We start from the raw sequence: 17,523 nt of genomic DNA, 5'->3' as shown, positions 1-17,523 counted from the left end.
TCAGAGCACAGCCTCTCAGCACTGGCTCAGAACCCAGGCATCCCTGTGCTCTCCGTGGCCCAGGATGTTTCCCTTCACCTACAGGCTCAGAAGTTCCTGCTCCCACCCCCTGGCCTCTTCCCTCTCCTGGCATCCACTCCTATTTCAAAGCAAAGTTGTGGTCAAGCTTGGGTGCTGCCGCAACCTCGCTGGGTGTGCACGTGCTTGGGGCAGTGCTGACGTACTAACCCCAGCCTCCTCAGCCCCTTCTGGACTTTAGGCGCCAAGGAGCATGGGAAGAAGGCCGGTGGGGTGGTGGGCGGGGGAGTGCTGAAGGCAGCTCAGTAGGGTCCTGCAGATGCCCCTTGGCATGAACAGCCTGGGTGTCTGGATGATATGTTGATGGCGGGAGGCAGACGGGTTCCTGGGTGTAAAGGGGTAGTTCCCTGGTGAAACCTCACCTTCAAGCCAAGGATAGCATGAAGCCTAGGGGCCAGATTGCCAGTGCCAGGTAGAGTTTATAGCCCAAAGTGAGAATTTACGGTGCTTTTTCTGGGTCCAATCATGGCTGCCCATGGACCGGTTAGAACATGTTTCCTTCTTTCTGAGCCCATACAAACTCGGGACTCAGCCAGACTCAAACAGATATTGAGACTACCAGCTGCAGGAAGGAGCTATCTGCTTTGGTCTCCTTGACTCATTGGAATGATCTGCCTGTGGAAAGGAGCCACCCACTGTGGGTCCCCTCTCCACTGAGAGCTGGACACTCGTTGGAGGAAGGTTGTGGAAAGGAACTACCCACTTTGGGCTCCTGAGAGCTGTTTTGTTGCTCAATGAAGCTGCTCTCCACCTTGCTCACTCTCCAGTTGTCTGTCTCCCTCATTCTTCCTGAACATGAGACAAGAACTTGGGACCTGCCGAATGGCAGGACTGGAAGAGTTGTAACATAAACAGGGCTGAAACACGCCCCCCTGCTCTCCATGTTGCAGTCAATGAGGAGAGAAAAGCTGCCGCCCTTCAGGGAGCCCAGAACTAGGAGCTCCCTGAACCAGGGCTGTGACACCCTCTGGGCACCACTGTGTTACCCTCATCCAGGGGCGGATGCCTGTAGTGGAAGCTGCATGCAGTACATCCGGTCTAGCTGCAGCCTCACACAGAACCAGCACCTCTGTCAGCATCTGGAGCTGCCGACCCTATCACAGCAGCCAGAATGCCTGGCTGTGCACAGTGACTGGACCCTTGCTCACTCACCCACACACCCCTTGCCACTCCATACCTGGCTCACCCTTGGCAGGTGTGGGATGCAAGCCAATAGTGCAAACTGAGCACAGCCTGCCAGGCCAATTGGCAGAATGTGCTCAACAGGTGCAAGCCATACTCAGGCAGAAGGCACTGTCAACCACAAGGATTTTAGGCTGATGACACCCCAAGGATCCTGTGACACTATAGTATATGTAATTGTAATCCAAGAGTGGGAGGAAAGAAGAATAGGCAGAAGCAATATTTAAAAGTTGAAAGCTAAGAACTTTTTACAATTGACCAAAATTGTAAAAGTATCAAGCTACAAACTCAAGAAGTTCTACAATCGGACAACAGAGTAAACATAAAGAAAACTAGGTCTGGGCAATGTAGCAAATTTGGTAAAAATAAACAATGAACAAAAAAAAGGGAAAGCAGTGAGAAAAAAAGACACATTTCCTTCAACAAAGTGACTATAATAGACAACTGAATTCTCATCTAAAGCAATGAAAGCAAATTATACCGTTCCAGAATTTTATAAAAATATCCAGTAAAAATATTCTTCAAAGATGAAGAACAAATAAAGACAGTTTCAAATAGAAAATACAGTACTGGGTAAACAGCAAACCTGCACTGAGATAAGTCACAAAAAAATTTTAAGAAAAAGTATAAATGATCATAGATTATGGAGATGAAGCAATGATATTAATGTGAATAAGATATTGGAATATTGTATAATTAAAAGATAATGCTTTCTAGGGCTTATAAAATTTAAAAGATTAAAATATGTTACGCAAAATGTAAGTAACATAATGTGATTTCAAGTACCTTAAAGTTCACGCATTGCCCAAAAAGTAGTACATGTGATTGTCTTCAAATTCAATAATTTATACTTACGGATGCATATGTTGTAATCTTTAGAATATGTCCTAGAAGAATATTAGAATAATCTTGCTAACAAATTAACAAAAGAGGAAATAAAATAATGAAACATTGGGTTTACTTTAAAGCAAAATGTATTAGTTTAGTATTGCTGCTCTAACAAATTATCACACATTTAGTAGCTTAAAACAATACAAATGTACTATCCTAGATTCCTGGAGGTCAGAAGTCCAAATGGGTCTCAATAAGCTAAAATAAAGGTGTTGGAAAGGCAATTTTTCTTTTCTGAAGGCTTTGTGGAAAACCATTTGCTTGCCTTTTCCAACTTCTAAAGGCTAACTGCACAACTTGTCTCTTATTTTTCTTTTATCTTCAAAGTCGGTGATAGCTAGTTTAATATTTCTCTCATGATATTACTGTGTTCACATACTCACAGAGTGTGACTCTGCTTCCATCATCACATCCTCTCTGAATTCCCTGCCTCCCTTTTTTACTTATAAAGATCCTGTGATTATAGTAGGTCCATGTCCTTGTAATATAGTAGGCCCATATCTCAAGGGATATCCCTTGAGATAGGAATAATTCAGGATAATTTCCCTATCTCAAGATTCTTAACTAGCTTCAAATTGCCATTTGCCATGAAAGGTAACACATTTCAAGAATTGCAAATACGCCAACTAAAAAGTCAATTGACTCTTCTGTGAAACATAGCAAAATTTGCTATCAGTTTTCTGAAAAGAGAAAAGTACACAGATTGTGAGCATATAGCCCAATAAATAGTTATAATGTCATATATGTACTGTAACTTTTGTGATGAAATTCAAATAAGACTTTATTTATGGAGGAGACTTTTAAAATTTTCATTTGCCCTGATATTTTGTAGGAAGTTGAGGGGCTGCAATGGAAAAAATAAATGTCTTTTAGGGGTAAGTAGAGGGATCATAGAGGAAAAGGTTTGAAGAGAGATATATCAATGTATTGAAGAGAACTGAAGGAAGGACTGAAAGTGGTTAAAAGGAGGAAGGAGATATGGAGGTAAAAAATTGAGGTGAGGGAAAGAGAGGAGTCTTAGATAAGCAATTTTGGGATGATCTTAAGTTTCCCAAGAAGGCAATGATATTCCACATTATCATTAGTAAAATCATGCCAACAAGAAAGGGGATGGACAAGTGCCACAGTGGTGGAGGATATGGTCAGCAGGGGTTAGAGATCGGTGATGTCAGTGCACTGAGAAGCTCCCATGTTTTTAACTAATGGTGTGTCCCAAACAAAGAAGCTCAAGACTCCAAACCAGTCTCAGAGTGTATGCTCGGAAACTCTAAATCTGTTATTGCTGTGCTTCAGCAAAATATTATACAGAGCACTGGACTGGATCAAAAGTAAGACTCACCAACAGATCCCTAATCAACTGCTAAGGAGTAAAGACAAAGGCTTCAAAGATGTGCACTTGAGAGCCTTGGTGAGAGGTCCAGGGGCCAATAAGGAATCTGATTCTACATGGGCACCATGCTGTTAAAGAAAAAATTATCTGGAAACTTTTTTTAAATGGTAAGGAAATGTTTATTCAAGAGTATTGCAGTAGAGATATTGCAATAAGGGAGTGATTTGGTTCCTTTCTGAATACAAGGACAATACAACAATTGTCCAATTGCAGATTTTTTTTTTTTTTTTTTTTTTTTTTTTTTTCGGAATTTCACTCTTGTTGCCCAGGCTAGAGTACAATGGCGCAATCTCGGCTCACCACAACCTCCGCCTCCCAGGTTCAAGTGATTCTCCTGCCTCAGCCTCCTGAGTAGCTGGGATTACAGGCATGTGCCACCACGCCCGGCTAATTTTGTATTTTTAGTAGAGACGGGGTTTCTGCATGTTGGTCAGGCTGTCTCAAACTCCCAACCTCAGGTGATCCACCCTCCTTGGCCTCCGAAAGCGTTGGGATTATAGGTGTGAGCCCCTGTGCCCAGCCCAATGGCAGATTTCTAACCAAGGAACAGGGTGTGAAGGTCAGTGGATGGAAAATTACTAAGAGGAGACATCAAGTATTGTAAATGGATTCTTGCTAAAGACAGGTCAAGGACTTAGACATCAAAGGTGGATGATAAAGAATCTGATCAGATATTAAGAGTCATCAAATATCAAGGATTGGGTGATTCTCACTAAACTGACTTAGCAACTGACTGAGATTCTCACTAAACTGACTTAGACTTAGCAGTACTCTTTGCTAAAACTGAGTTGGGTAGGCCAAAGACAAAATAGAGGCCAAGGTTGAGGCCTCATTGAGAAGAGAGCTCAGAGGAGTTTTACTAAAATTTGGCCAAGGACAGAGTTTTTGTTAAACTCGATAAATAGTGACTGGTTGGCTTAACAGATTAGTGAATGAAAAATTCTAGAAAACATTGGTCAATAACTCCTTCAGATTGTTGGGGAGAGAAAAGAAAAGAAAACAAAAAGCTTTATTCAAAGCTAATTTGTTAGAATGAAATGTTCATGTTACAATTGCCAAAAATAATTAGCATGACAGACAAATATGAAATATCACCCACATAATTTCTTTCAAGAAAAAGTTCCTGTCAAATCCCCATGACACACTACATTTAGAGAGGATAAACTTCTATCTAAGCAAGTAAAACCAGGGATTGCATCCATAGGACCTTAAAAGGCATATTTATTAAATAGCATTGACACAGAACAGTTAAAAATAATAACAGCTACTCATTACTTAGAATGTGTCATTCAGGATTTTATATTTTAACTACACTCTAATTTGAGGTATAATCTCTTGCACAGTAAAAGAGATTTTTCTCATTTCCCTGTTTTGTATTTTTTTTTTTTTTTTCTGCAGCCTCTTTTTGTCCCAAAGAAAGAAAGGGAAAGGAAGAAAGGAAGTAAGAAAGGAAAGAAGCAAATAACAGACTTATTTCAAAAGTTCATTAGTCATCTACAGCATGTAGCTTTTCTCTGGCAGTCAAAATACGGGAATGTAATTATTTTAAAGACCTGCTGGAAGCAGCTGATTAGAATTGTCATTCTAATTATTTGTTTCCATAGTCATCCCTTTTAGCTCATTCGTGAAAATTGATTTCTTTTAACAGCCACTTATTATTTGTTTAAACCTACCAACTTTTCCATAGTCAATCTGTTCTTTTTGCAGCTTCCAGTTTCTTCCATTTGACCCAGTTACATACAGAGCATTCTGAAAGAATTTGGACTGGTGGCAGTTGTATGACACCAGCAGAAATCTCCCTGTAGCTTAGTTTCCTAAGTTCTACTTTCTCACATGTCTGAAAGTGGATTTGAAGAGGAAAGATCCTAATCTGGAAGCTGTATATTCCAAAGGCTTTTAGAAATAAGTGTTCCCACTTGCGGTGTCCTTAGCACTGCCTTTGTAATGTCAGGAAAAGATGATCTTCATTTAATAGCTCAAAAAGCAATTGAGGGAAGTCTTTCATGTAGGAAAAAATGGCTTATTTAGAGTTTTACTCTCAACAAAGAAAAGAATAATAATAATAGGATTATTATTAATAATCTTAGGAACATATATTAACTTTCAGAATTAAGAAAAAATAATAATCTGCCTACAAAATTATCAGAGAATGATGAGAAAATAATGAAAACAGAAGAAAAATGTTGACCTCAGGAAAATGCAGCATATTAAGAAGTGAAAAGCAAATTCTCCTAATTGACGATGTGAAGATAATGACAATAGTTTGCATCTGAATGCACATCCTGTGATTCAACCATCATCCTCATGTAATAGTTATGAAGTACACATTGTGTACAAGAAAGATACTTATAGCAGGAAGGCCATCATGGAACAGAGTGCCTAACAGGAAACGTGATTACTTTGGGAAGATCTTAGGTGAAGTGAAGAGACCCAGGAGTATAGTTGTTTAATGATAGGCAGGATGAACTAGACTCCATAAGATAAGGCGTGAGGTGGGCTTCAAAAAAACAACAATGTTGGCTTGGTTGAGAGAACCCTAGAATCTCATGAAGATCTTGAAGATCTTAGATCACTTTCCAAACTAAGTGACAGGCCTTCGGTGACTAATTTGGCTATGCAATAAATCAACCAATTCTTAATATTTGTATCCATTTTATGCACTCTCCTACAGAATTGAAGATACACAGATGTGAATCTTGTACTAGGTATTAAGTAACCATGTTCTGAGACATTTAAAACATTTACTTGGAGATATATTTTATTCAAAGCAGAATCTCCTTATGCTTATTTTTGTAAATATGACACAGATATTCAGAAAAGTGAATAGCACACTTGTAACACTTTCTCATAAATACTAAATGAATTAATCTACCTATTTAATAATTCAACAAATAGACTGAATTTCTCTTTGTTTCCAGGAACCGTGACAGGGTGCCACAGTTGATGCAAAGCCACGACACTTGTAATGCTGTCATTTTAGGGGAATGATAAATTCATGAGCAATTAAATTCAATATGAACAGGGCTATAACAATGAAAGAGGATGTACTTTAGAAGTACAGGAAATGGAACAAAAATATTTTTAAGTGTGACATTTATTATCAACAGAGCATCCATTTTCATAGATTTATAGTTTCATTGTAATTTAATTCCATTGATTCAAGAAGCATTTATTAATATCTGGGAATTTGGCAGAGAAACTTCTGATATATTCAGACAGACACATTCTCTACCCTAATAAAGCTTCCATTCTGGTGAGGAGAAACTGGCAATGAAAATGAAAGCAAATATATAAGATAAATCCAATGGTATTAATTACTAATTTTTTAAATGAGACAGTGAAAAAGATAATAAAAGATGGCGTGCACCCTAAGATCGACAGGGAGAGCTTGATGGAGAGAATGAGCAATGAACTAAGAGCTGAAAGATGAGAAGAGACCTCTCCTGTGAATATTTTGGGATAGCACGAGGTAGGCAGAGGAAACAGCAAGAGAAGGGGCCGTGAAGCTAGAGTGAATCTGATTCACATAATAATGAGGTTTAGTGCCTACTCTAAGTGGAACCATTGTTAGAAAAATGCTCATAACAATGTAATAAAAATTAGACAAGGGATATTAATGGGTGTTTTCTACTATCGGCTACCTCTGCTTGGAAGCTATACAAAGTTGAGGTTTCTTTGTTAGGAAAATGGAAGAAGCAGCTCTTTAATGGGAATCTTGTTCTCTTCAATTCTTTTGGTATTTTTTTATGGCAAATAAACTACACATTGCAGAGATTTTTGTGATTCTATTAATATTCCAAAATAGCTTGGTTGAGGAGAGGCAAGGTTAGTCGGCTAAAATGTCTTTGTCAGGCTTCAAGCACATGGATTGGGTAATGTGTACAGGTCAGAAAAAAAAATTGGGTCTCAAGAGAAAAGCAAGAAATATCAATAGAATGTGGCAATGACATGAGGTTGAATTCTCTAATTTTGGTCCTGAACACTGGTCAACATTTGGAGAAGGGCATAGAGGTCATAAAGTAGATGAACTTCTGCTGGAAAGATCAGCTCCCAGAAATCTGTCAGCTGTCCCATTTAATGACCTAGTTGGTAAGGATTGCTCGAGGACTGCAATACATGTGGCTAGTTTTTCCATGACTATTATAAAAGACCCCATAATGTTTATTAAAACTTTAGTGATGGATTATAAAAGACCCCATAATATTTATTAAAACTTTAGTGATGGGTAGACAATGAGGGAGAAGGCCTGTCCCTGGAGAAACTACAGCATCCCAGGGGTTGAGTGAACCAGTGAGTGATGTGTGGCAGGGATTAGGAATTCAACTTTTCCTAGCTAATTTAGAATTTGTTCAGAAATAGGTAATAGGTAGTAGAAACTATTTAAACAAATGAGATATATGAATAAATAAGGCAACTATTATAGATGGAAATATAGGTGTAACTAGCTAGATCGTGGCCGTGTAATCTTGCCACTTCCAATAAAATAAGACAATACAAAATAGAATCTAATTTATTCAAACAGATCTGCATCAGTGTTGCTCCTATAAAATGAGGGAGAAATATTAGATATTCTTGTGGTGCATATTGGCTTCAAACAAAACAAAACACAACATTACAAAATGCTACATATAATAGTTAATTGCATTAACCTATCTTCTTCATACTTCAAAGTAAGAATTATGTAATGAAAATGTTAATGTTTCTCCTAAATATTAGGCTATAAATTTAGTAGCTATGTATGCTAATAACCCAGTAAAATGTGTATTTAACATCCTTTAGCAATCTGTCACTCACTGAGCAAGATCTGTTTTGGTAATTTCTAAAATTGATTTCACTAACATTTTATTTCCTCTTAGGTTTTAGCTCAACAAAAAATTAACACATATAAAAAGATCCATTTTATGATTTTACTTAAAAAATAGTTTAGAAAGGTTTTCTAAATATATTTTCTATCACTGGCAACTTATTAATCAATGATTTGAATGGTTGTATAGAAAAATTTAAACCTAGTAATTAAAAAATAAAGTTAGGCTATTTTAAACGTTTAAAAAATCTTTAGAAATGTGAAGTTTCATATTATTCTTGAAAGAAAAAATATATTTCAGTTAGTTAGTTGGGGATTTATAGAATTTGAATATAAAAAATACAAATTATATTCTCTGCAAGATTATCTGGAAACTTTTTTGAAATGTAAGACAATCAAATTAAAGCTGAAAATATAAAAGAATAGAAGCAGGGTTCAAAACATACATATTGGACACAGTCCAGAGATCTCTAGAGTGTAGCTTTAATAAAAGAATTCAGGTTATTTTGAGAAACAAATAGATTTAAGTACCAAATATGTGGGATAATATTAATAAAGAAAATCATTATAAATAACTGAGAAAATCTCAGGTAACTGGTAGAAAAAGAAATCTATTTAGAAAGCTGAAGAAATTTTCGTATGAAGATGGAGGTCTTGGTTTTCAGGATTGACAACAATTTCTGGCCACAGTAGACACTGGATAAATTTCTAGACGTAAACAAAAGATGACAGCTCTAGTACACATTCATAATTTATGACAGATAACACAGGAGATTTTAAATGTTGCTACTTTGTTTTTTAATGGTCATCCTTTAATGTATCATAATTTCCTGTCTAAAGTTGATCATGTCATTAAAATCTTAAATTTCTAGTTGAGGAAAATAATTTTTTAAGAAGTGATGCAATGTTTTGTTTACATAATTAGATCTGTGGTCGCATAGTCTAAGTGCAAAGTGCACTGAAAATATATATTTAAAAATTTATTAACTAAATCTACTACTTATCATCTTCTGCTTTATAAAATGTCTTTGAAAGTAGGCATTTCCAGAATGGAAATGTGAAATTTCAAATACTTAATCTAATTAGTTACTATCATCTACTGTTGCAAATGAAAATTAATTAATACTGTTGTTTACTAAAATATTTTGCCCTTGTTTAGGTATTTTAATTTAACTGTGACATAATTATTATCGAAATGTTCATCCTAGTTAGTTAAAAAGCTGCTAAAACTGTAATACTATTCACAATTTTCTTCTGTAGAGAGTGATGGGTAAACTTTTCTCAATTTGGTTGACAGTCAAAAACACAAAAGCAAAATATGCACAGAATTTATGACATTGATTTGACTCCCATATTTCAAACTCAGAATGTATAAACTTTATAATAACCTTATCTTCAATATTAAAATTTGAATATCATGATTACAAAGAAGTGTATTAAAAGAAACCAGTTAATCAGACTAAACCAGGAAGAAACTGAATCCCTGAATAGACCAATAGCAGGCTCTGAAATTGAGGAAATAATTAATAGCCTACCAACCAAAAAAACTCCAGGACCAGATGGATTCATAGCTGAATTCTGCCAGAGGTACAAGGAGGATCTGATACCATTCCTTCTGAAACTATTCCAATCAATAGAAAAAGAGGGACTCCTCCCTGACTCATTATATGAGGCCAATATCATCCTGATACCAAAGCCTGGCAGAGACACACAAAAAAAGAGAATTTTAGACCAATATCCCTGATGAACATCGATGCAAAAATCCTCAATAAAATACTGGCAAACCGGATCCAGCAGCACATCAAAAAGCTTATCCACCATGATCAAGTGAGCTTCATCCCTGGGATGCAAGGCTGGTTCAACATACACAAATCAATAAACGTAATCCAGCATATAAACAGATCCAAAGACAAAAACCACATGATTATCTCAATAGATGCAGAAAAGGCCTTTGACAAAATTCAACAGCCCTTCATGCTAAAAACGCTCAATAAATTCGGTATTGATGGAACGTATCTCAAAATAATAAGAGCTATTTATGACAAACCCACAGCCAATATCATACTGAATGGGCAAAAACTGGAAAAATTCCCTTTGAAAACTGGCACAAGACAGGGATGCCCTCTCTCACCACTCCTATTCAACATAGTGTTGGAAGTTCTGGCTAGGGCAATCAGGCAAGAGAAAGAAATCAAGGGTATTCAGTCAGGAAAAGAAGAAGTCAAATTGTCCCTGTTTGCAGATGACATGATTGTATATTTAGAAAACCCCATTGTCTCAGCCCAAAATCTCCTTAAGCTGATAAGAAACTTCAGCAAAGTCTCAGGATACAAATGTAATATGCAAAAATCACAAGCATTCTTATACACCAATAACAGACAAACAGAGAGCCAAATCATGAATGAACTTCCATTCACAATTGCTTCAAAGAGAATAAAATACCTAGGAATCCAACTTACAAGGGATGTAAAGGACCTCTTCAAGGAGAACTACAAACCACTGCTCAGTGAAATCAAAGAGGACACAAACAAATGGAAGAACATACCATGCTCATGGATAGGAAGAATCAATATCGCGAAAATGGCCATGCTGTCCAAGGTTATTTATAGATGTAATGCCATCCCCATCAAGCTACCGATGAGTTTCTTCACAGAACTGGAAGAAACTGCTTTAAAATTCATATGGAACCAAAAAAGAGCCCGCATTGCCAAGACAATCCTAAGTCAAAAGAACAAAGCTGGAGGCATCATGCTACCTGACTTCAAACTATACTACAAGGCTGCAGTAACCAAAACAGCATGGTACTGGTACCAAAACAGAGATATAGACCAATGGAACAGAACAGAGTCCTCATAATAATACCACACATCTACAACCTGAGAAAAACAAGAAATGGGGAAAGGATTCCCTATTTAATAAATGGTGCTGGGAAAACTGGCTAGCCATAAATAGAAAGCTGAAACTGGATCCCTTCCTTACACTTTATACAAAAATTAATTCAAGATGGATTAGAGACTTAAATGTTAGACCTAATACCATAAAAACCCTAGAAGAAAACCTAGGTGGTACCATTCAGGACATAGGCATGGGCAAGGACTTCATGTCTAAAACACCAATAGCAACAGCAGCAAAAGCCAAAATTGACAAATGGGATATGATTAAACTAAAGAGCTTCTGCACAGCAAAAGAAACTACCATCAGAGTGAACAGGCAACCTACAGAATGGGAGAAAATTTTTGCAATCTACTCATCTGACAAAGGGCTAATTTCCAGAATCTACAAAGAACTCAAACAAATATACAAGAAAAAAACAAACAACCCCATCAAAAAGTGGGCAAAGGATATGAACAGACATTTCTCAAAAGAAGACATTCATACAGCCAACAGACACATGAAAAAATGCTCATCATCACTGTCCATCAGAGAAATGCAAATCAAAACCACAATGAGATACCATCTCACACCAGTTAGAATGGCAATCATTAAAAAGTCAGGAAACAACAGGTGTTGGAGAGGATGTGGAGAAATAGGAACACTTTTACACTGTTGGTGGGATTGTAAACTAGTTCAACCATTATGGAAAACAGTATGGCGATTCCTCAAGGATCTAGAACTAGAAGTACCATATGAGCCAGTCATCCCATTACTGGGTATATACCCAAAGGATTATAAATCATGCTGCTATAAAGACACATGCACACGTATGTTTATTGCAGCACTATTCACAATAGCAAAGACTTGGAATCAACCCAAATGTCCATCAGTGACAGACTGGATTAAGAAAATGTGGCACATATACACCATGGAATACTATGCAGCCATAAAAAAGGATGAGTTTGTGTCCTTTGTAGGGACATGGATGCAGCTGGAAACCATCATTCTTAGCAAACTATCACAAGAACAGAAAACCAAACACCGCATGTTCTCACTCATAGGTGGGAACTGAACAATGAGATCACTTGGACTCGGGAAGGGGAACATCACACACTGGGGCCTATCATGGGGGTGGGGAGGGGGGAGGGATTGCATTGGGAGTTATACCTGATGTAATTGACGAGTTGATGGGTGCTAACGAGTTGATGGGTGCAGCACACCAACATGGCACAAGTATACATATGTAACAAACCTGCACGTTATGCACATGTACCCTAGAGCTTAAAGTATAATAAGAATAATAATAAATAAATAAATAAATCAAAAAGAAACCAGTTAATCTACATTTTTCTGATGAATGTCATTGTTCTTAATAAAATATAATGTATTTAGTGGTAATTGCTACCCATTTACTCTTTTTTTGCTAATTATTTTCTTTTGAAACCATTATCGTGAAATATATACAAAGACTACAGAAGGGAAGCTATGACACTGCCTTGGAAGATTTGCTGCCATCCTGTACCTGACTGGAAAGAGTAGGAGTTGAAATAGAGGCTGAGCTATCACCACAAATAAGGTCTGAGATAAAATAATAGAAAAATGTACTTGTACTATTACTCGTGAAGTTCAAGATGACTGATTATTACACAATATATGACATGGATAAAACATATTCTCAGGTCAGATCATGTTATGATGGAAAGAGCTTGATTTTCCTTTCACCAGGACAACTTTTGAATAAAAAAATAAAACTGGCCTTAAAAGTAACTTCACTTGTAAGTTTAAGAGGGAGGGGACTTGAAGAGTTTAAGAGGGAATGGTGAGGTTTTACTTTCTGGTTACCTATGAAAAGTGTTAAATAATTTGAGTAGTATAATCGAGGACAAATTAAATACATTAATTCTGGTAATTAGATTCACTTTTTGAATTACGTAACTTTAAATAAGTAGAAGTATTTGAAAACAGCGCAGCTGTTTATTCATCTGTCTGCTTTTTTAACACCTTACAAGATAAATGAATACGCACAAGATAATGAGCATAACCATATGGCTTAAGTGCATTTCCTATATGAACTTCAAGGAAGTTGAAAGACACCTTAGACATTTTTATAGTCCAAATTAGTCTTCAAAATTGCTCTTTGACATACATGAAAACGATTTCTTTTCAGTAAAATTATTTACAATATTAAATTGAGAACAGTGGATGCAATATATCAAATTTTGAAATTCCTTTTAAGTTAACAGAAAGTGTGCAAGAAGATGTCCTATAAAATATCAACTATGTGTCTATAATCTAAACTAAATATTCATGTTACTAGTCAAGTGATTCTTTTTGGACAGCTATTGCACTCAGCCTACTGGCTTGATGGAGAGTATATATGGTGATGAAAAACATACCTCTTATATTCCTTTGAACCTAAAAGCCCAAAAATTACAACTACGAGAGAGAATATTTCCAATCCTTAACAAATATTTATGGAAAGTGGATTGGGTGTTAAACACAATATTTGGCAGTTTGGGGAATGATATGATTCAAATTCATGAAATAAATATGCTAATATCTCACTTTGCAAGAAATTTCTTCTCCTGTTACTTCATTAAGATTATAGCTAACAAGAAAATAAAAAGTCAGCGCCTTCACAACTTCATATACTATAATCAACATGAATCCAAGCATTTCTATCATTAGACAGAACTACAAGATGATTTATTAGACAGATCTTCAATTCACTGCAGATTGGAAACAGCTAACTAGATGGTAATGTTTAGGAAAAGATTATTGTTATAGATACTGTTCATTCAATATATTTATTTTATGTAGAGTTTACGCATGCATAAGAAAACTTTCTGGAGTGATGGAAGTGTTCTAAATTAGATTGTGGTTCAAAATGGATTAAATACTTAAATGTAAGATCTGAAACTATAAAATTACTAGAAGTAAACACAGGAAAAACACTTCATGACATTTTTACAGTCAATAATTATTTTGGATATGAGCCCAAAAGCACAGGCAACAGAAGTGAAAATGGGCAAATGGGATTGCATATAAATAAAAAGCTTCTGTACAGCAAAGGAAACAATTGACAGAGTGTAGAGAAAATTTACAAAATGGGAGAAAATTTTACAAACATACGTGTGATAAGGGGTTAACGACCAAATATGTAAGGAATTCAACTAAATAGTAAGAAATCAAATAACCTAATTCTTAAAAGTGGTCAAATAACCTGAGTAGACATTTCTCAAAAGAAGATATACAAATGGCCAATATAAAATGAAAATGTATGAAAATGCTCAGCATCACTAATCATCAGGAAAATGCACATTAAAACAACATCTAGATGTCCTCACACTTGTCAGTATGGCTATTATTAAAAAGACGAAGTTAACGGATATCTCTGAGGGTGTCAAGGAAAGTCAACCCTTGTACACTGTTGATGGGAATAAAAATTGGTACAGCCATCATGAAAAAAAGTATAAAGGTTCCTCAAAAAGTTAAAAATAGAACTACATATGATCCAGCAGTGTCACTACTGACCACATATTCAAAGAAAATAATATCAGTACGTCAAAGATATATCTTGACTTCCATGTTTATTTCAGCATTCACAATATTTAAGATATGGAATCAACCTAAGTGTCCATTGATAGACGAACGGATAAAGAAGACGTGGTAAATACAGTCGTCATTGACATATAAAAAAGATTGGTTTCAGGACCCCTTGAATATCAAAATCTGTGGATGCTCAAGTCTCTCATATAAAAGGGTATAGTCACAGAAATGACAGATACTTGAGGTGATGGACACCCCAATGCCCTGACTTCATCATTACACCATCTTTGCATGTCACAAAATATCACATATACCCTGTATCACCTGCATTAATATTATGTATCCATAAAAATGGTATAATTTTGCATATTACCTAGGGACATTCTCCTTTAAATTATGTGTATATTATTTATAACACATAACATAATATAAATACTATGTAAATAGTTCTTACACTTGTTTTAATTTGTATTTTGTATTGTTTTGTTGTTATTTTTAAATGCCTTTTCCTAATAGTTTTGATCTGGAGTTGGTTCAATTGTGGGCATGGAGTCTGAAGATACAGAAGATTGACTGTATACATGATGAAATGTTATTCAGCCTTTAAAGTGAGTTAAATTTGTTGTGACAACCTAGAGGATGTTATGTGAAGCAAAATACCCAGACACAGAAAAACAAATACCTCATGATCTCACTTGCATGAGAAATCTGAAAAAAATTGAACTCCAAGAAACAGAGATTAGAACAGTGGTTACCAGGGGCTGGATAAGGTGTTGGTCAAAGGATACAAAATTTTTGATAGATAAGAGGACTAAGTTCAAGAGATCTATTATATAACATGGTGACAATAGTTAACACAATTTATTGTATTCTTAAAAATCATTAGCACAGTAGAATTTAAGTGTTCTTACCAGAAAAAAACAAGTATGTGAGGTTATGAATATATTATTTAGCTCGATTTAGCCATTCCACAATATATACATATCTCAGGTATTTAGTACATGATAATATGTACAATTTTTTGTCAATTTAAAATAATAAAAATTAAAACTAGATTGTAGTGATAGCTACATAATTGTATACATTTGCTAAATTTCAGCAAACTGTACAGTTATAGTGAAGGAATTTTATGTTATGCATGTTTATATGTAAGTAAAATTATAAGAACAGATATTTGGGGAGTGTTGATGGATAGATAATGGTATGGTTATATGATGACACATGCAGTAAAATAAGCATATAAAATGTTGATGGCAGAATCTAGATAAAGGGTTTATGAATTGTCACTATATATTTTATCATTTTTTGTATGCTTGAGAAATTTTATAGTTTTTTTGGGAAAATAAAGCAAAATTAGTGGCAATTATTAGGAAAAATAACACCATTTCATGGTTTAAACCAAGTGGAAACTCTACAGTAAATCAGTTACTTAAAAGAAAATCAGTGTGACCACTCTGGTTGAGTTTCTAAAATAATGTTTCCTATTAAATATCATGAAGTGTTAGGACATTTTTGAGAATGATCTGAGCCTGGTCTGTGGCAGGAAATGTAGAAGATGAACTTGGAAGATCTATCCCAAATGACAAGGAACCTATTGAAAACTACTATAGCCATATCAAAATAGCAAAGGTTTACCAAGTCTAGCCAACTGGAAGACGGCCCAGTGGTCACATATAGACCCATTTTTCACGGGAATACGAAATTGTTATAGGTTGGAACTCAGTAAATATGTTTAAACAAATGACTATATATATATATAATTATATACATGTAATTGTATATCTATACAATTGTACATATGTAACTGTATATCCATATATAATTATACATCTATATATAATTGTGTATATATATTTATATGTAGCATGTGTGTGTATATTTACCTATGTATACACACTTCTTATCTTTTGAAGATAATAAATCAATACATTCTCTCGAAAATTCAGTAAATAAAGGAAAAGTAGCAAGATTTATCTTGTATTTTCTAGATGAACTGTACCACATGGTAAGCAAATAATATTGGGGATAAACATAATCTTTCAAAAGTATTTCTTCTATATTAAAAACACAGTGTTCAAATAAGAATATCACTGATCAATAAAAAGTCAATGAGCTTAAACATAAATTATTTCCTATGATTTTTCTGTCGCATTATAAATGCTCAGTTCTGTCTTATTTTGCCTTACGTCAAATTTAAGATCACTCTAACCAGAACATTAAATTTGATACAGTGCTTAAAAGGCACTACTTCATTTTCTCATATGGTTGACACCCCTCATTTGGGAAAAAATGTTTATATTTATTATATGTGAAAATGTTATTATTTTCTACTATGTGACTGTGCTTATAATGTAGTGGTATATCAACCAAATGTATGAATGATAAGAGAAGTTAAATCAATATGTATTTTAGATATTGGGGCATGTTTTATGTTTTAATTCAAGTATTAATGTTTTTTATACATTCAAAATAGCACTGTGTAGTTTTTTAAAATAAAAGTTTAAAAATGTTTGAAAGTCACATATTTTATTTGTATTTTTCTAGTGGTTCCCTTAAGCTTACTTTTTTTAATATTAAAGACTAAAAGTAGTATCTATTCCTATTGTCATCCATTACTTCTCTTCATCCACATTTATTTTACAATAAATATTTGTTTGTATTTAATAATGTTTTTTATTTTTTATTGTGTTTTGTATTCCTAGGTAGACGTGTGTGTGTGTGTGTGTGTGTGTGTGTGTGTGTGTGTGTGTGTGTG

This window comes from Piliocolobus tephrosceles, chromosome 5 (genome assembly GCF_002776525.5).
Source record: "Piliocolobus tephrosceles isolate RC106 chromosome 5, ASM277652v3, whole genome shotgun sequence".
Lineage (NCBI taxonomy): Eukaryota > Metazoa > Chordata > Mammalia > Primates > Cercopithecidae > Piliocolobus > Piliocolobus tephrosceles.
The sequence above is the reverse complement of the archived record's forward strand: the minus strand, read 5'-3'. Positions refer to the sequence as shown.